Raw genomic sequence first — 3,045 nt, forward strand, 5'->3', positions numbered from 1 at the left:
GATTACACAACGCTCCCAAAATTACGAGGCATTTTATTTGTACAGATTAGCAGACTGCCGCAAAGCACGATTTCATTCTAACAAGTAAAATTTCAGAATCATTTTGGAGTGACTGAGCTATGACTGTGTTTCCTATCATGAATGATTGATTGCTCGAACAAATTGAGAGCTACAGAATTACGTAGATAGGAGAAAAAATTACATATAATATCTAATCGCTGACAAGTATTTCACACCAGCCTATAATGTGCTACATCAGACTATTCTAATTTGCAACATACCGAGATCACTGCTATATCACCAGAATTTTCGCTTCTGATATCAGACGCAATTTACTTCTGCACATTCGACAAACATTGTACTCTACCGTACCTCCTGTGTTTGATAACAATGGGATATTAGTAGCAATATTCACACTACATAGTGTGCCTGTCATCTGGAACTATGCGGTCAGTCCACATTGAACTCAACACAATCAGAGCACAACCTCACACCTCACAGTTCCCACACAGCTGTAACGCTGCTCTTGCAAAACGCGCCACCACCTACCAGACGACATGGACCTTTACTCTGACTTTAGAGAATAATGCAGTAGACTTACCCACTCTCGCTTCCACATTTCCATTCTGCACTTGTAGACCGCTTTGTTTATGAAGACACAAAAGATCCATTTTGATTGTAATGGAAAGCAGTCACCAGATGCAGTAAATTAGTTGGAAAGCAACGATGTCACATGCACTATGTAGAGGAAATCCTGTCCCTATCCTGTTTTTGTCTGTACTTTACGTAAAAGATTGCAACAACCAAAGTAATTCTAAGTGTATTAGAGACAGAACCCTGAGGCCCAAATTTCAGCACATGAAAGCAATGTCACAATGACGCACACAAATCTCGACACTCATCAGTCACGATGGCACAGCTGAGATGGCAATGCAAGTTGTGGAACTACAGGTAATAAAATTACATTTACTTTGATTCATACATCGAGTAAATAAGTGAAATGAAGACTGTATGTCTATCATGTCAATTACTATTACGTTACTTCAGTCCCTTATTTCTGACTCCACAGTTTCTCTGACTTTAAACAGATTTTAATTCACAATAATTCGTCTGTATTTTTTAAATAAGCAGCTATTCCATATGACTGCTTGTACCAATGGGCATGGCGGGCACTACACTTTCTGGGCCGTGGATAAATGTTGCCAGGCCGCTCCTCCAAATTTATTTTAAAAATCCTTGATTTGGATAATGTCAGAAAGTGTTAATGCAAAAGTTCAGTCAATGGCATTTTTTTTAAGAAACTGTAACTCTCACAGTTTGCATAAATTCTATACTTTACTAAACTATACTTTCTCTCCACCTTTTTTGGAAGCTTAAACTTCTATAATCCAGATATAATGTAATGAGTGCATAAATTCTGATCCTGTTGCGATCGTAGCTGATCCAACATGCCGCTCTTTCCCCACTGTCGTTCTGTAACAGTTATTAACTCTTGCAAGAACGCTCAGTGGCCACTCTGCTTGGGTGACGCTAACAGGCAAAGTGCAGAACAATCCATAAGACCATCATTGTACTTTTCAGTACGTCACTGAAACTGCACTTACGAAGAGCATCGAGAAAGTGGAGAAGTGGCTCAGACACAAAATTGCCTTCATGAATCTTTTTAACAGCAAAATTTCTTCACTCAGACCCTCCTCATTAACATCTACACTGTAGAAAGATTCGTCGTTTTCCACAAGCTGTGGATCTGGAGAATCGTGTTTGCTAACGTAGCTCCACAGGAAATGGAATGTGTCCGTGTTGTGTGTGGCAGCACACGGTACACGTGTAATACTGCTGTGTAATAACGTGAGAAGCATTTTGCTGAAAACTGTTCTTCGAGCTCTTCAATATCAGTACTTACATTTTGCAATTTCACATTTATGCTATTAAATCTCTGTACTACGTCCTTCCAAACTGTCAACAGGAATACTGGTTCACCTCTATTGAGTTAATTCAGTAAAACTGAAGCCTCATTTCACGCTAGTGATTTCTCACAGCTATTATATTGGTAACATGTGTGAGAGCATCAATAACACATCCAATTTTCATTTGGACTGTTCTGCTGACCAATGTTTTTTTGATCAACTTGTTTTGCTTCTGGTTTCATGAAAGAAAGAATTTAAACTCTGCGTTGAGTGGAACCAGTGGAACAATTACAAAAGTTTTGCACTAAAAATGAACGTGCCTTCTGACAACTGCTTGGAACTGTGGTGCCAACTAAATTGAAAGAATGTGCTGCATGAGTCACAGAATGCACACTCGGATTTCGTTACTTATTGCGTGCCTGAGAACCTGTGTAAGCTCTTGACGAATTGCAACATTGTCCTCAACAGTCAGGAGTATTAATGGGATTTGTGGACAGGACTTTCAGTACGACCTCAGCTAGGTTTCCAGACTTGTGACTCCTGGGTTTAGTAAGAGCAAAAGGAAACGTTCAACATGCTCACCATTCTCGTTCACATACCTCAGTACGAAAGGTAATTGATCAATATGTGAAATGTCCACAGTACATCTACATCTACATGGTTGTTTTGTTATGGTCCTCAGTCCGGACTGGTTTGATGCAGCTCTCTATGTTACTCTGTCCTGTGCAAGCTTCTTCATCTCCCAGTACCTACTGCAACCTACATCCTATTCATCTCTTGGTCTCCCTCCACGATTTTTACCCTCCACACTGCCCTCCAATACTAAATTGGTGATCCCTTGATGCCTCAGATCATATCCTATCAACCGATCCCTTCTTCTGGTCAAGTTGTGCCACAAATTCCTCTTCTCCCCAATTCTATTCAGTACCTCCTCATTAGTTACGTGATCTACCCATCTAACCTTCAGCATTCTTCTGTAGCACCACATTTCGAAAGCTTCTATTCTCTTCTTGTCCAAACTATTTATCGTCCATGAATCACTTCCATACATGGCTACACTCCATACAAATACTTTCAGAAAGGACTTCCTGACACTTAAATCTATACTCGATGTTAACAAATTTCTCTTCTTCAGAAA

Source organism: Schistocerca cancellata, chromosome 11 (genome assembly GCF_023864275.1).
Source record: "Schistocerca cancellata isolate TAMUIC-IGC-003103 chromosome 11, iqSchCanc2.1, whole genome shotgun sequence".
Lineage (NCBI taxonomy): Eukaryota > Metazoa > Arthropoda > Insecta > Orthoptera > Acrididae > Schistocerca > Schistocerca cancellata.